Here is a 943-nt window from a genome sequence, read left to right on the forward strand (position 1 = left end):
GCCGAGGAGCCGCAGCGGGCATCCGGCCCGCGCCAAGCCCACCCCTTACCCACTGGGAACTGAAATTACTGGGGACCCCCACTTCTGGCACCACCAGCCAGCCCACCATTGGCACCCCAGGAATAGGGCAATGGCATCTTTTGACCCTTTTGTGGTGTTATTTTTTTTATTAAGGTGGATGGATGTGCCAGTAAATCCATGCTACGTTGTTGGGAAATTAAATCCAGTGGTGTTTGTCATCCGGGCTGAAGCACTCCATCTGTGTTGCTGGGGGGATAACTGGGAGTTCTGAGGGGACAGTTGTGGGTTGAGATAAGTATTTCCAGCCCAAAATATCCTCAGCTGGGAGCACCCAGGCTGTGTCTCAGCTCTGTAACAGCCCTGCCACGGATTTCCATTCTGTGGCCTTCCCTGTGCCATTCCAGAGCTTTTTCCCAGCAGCAATAACCTCGTGTCCCACAGGACAGGATTTGAGGGGGGGAATTTATCCCCTGAGAAGCCCCAAGAACATTAGGAATGGGGGGGGAAAAAGGTGCTCTTAGAGTGGGATGCTCCTCAGAACGCCACCTCCTAGCAAATAAGCTGTGACAAAGAAACTAAAATTACTTTTGCGGAGGCTGGGAAGGGAAGGGCACCCATGGCTTTTTGCCAAGGGGAGCTTTCCAGGCTGTTTCCCAGGAAGGTGGGTGCTGGGGCTGCCAAAGGGCTGGGTTTGGGTGCTGCTGGCCAAAAATCACAGCCAGTGCAGGACAACGAGCAGCACCAGAGGGGCCCCAGTTTGGGGGAGAGTGCTAATGAAGGAGTTATTCTCTCTCTTTTTGGTTAATTTTGGGGAAAAACCCTCAAAGCAAACCAATTTTTGAGCAGGAACAGAACTTCCATCACTCCAGGGCTTAAATTTGGTTCTAACACTTCCTCAAAGGATGGTGTGATCAGGTGTCAC

The sequence above is a fragment of the Eurypyga helias genome, unplaced genomic scaffold (assembly GCF_000690775.1).
Source record: "Eurypyga helias isolate BGI_N326 unplaced genomic scaffold, ASM69077v1 scaffold41582, whole genome shotgun sequence".
NCBI classification, from domain to species: Eukaryota; Metazoa; Chordata; class Aves; order Eurypygiformes; family Eurypygidae; genus Eurypyga; species Eurypyga helias.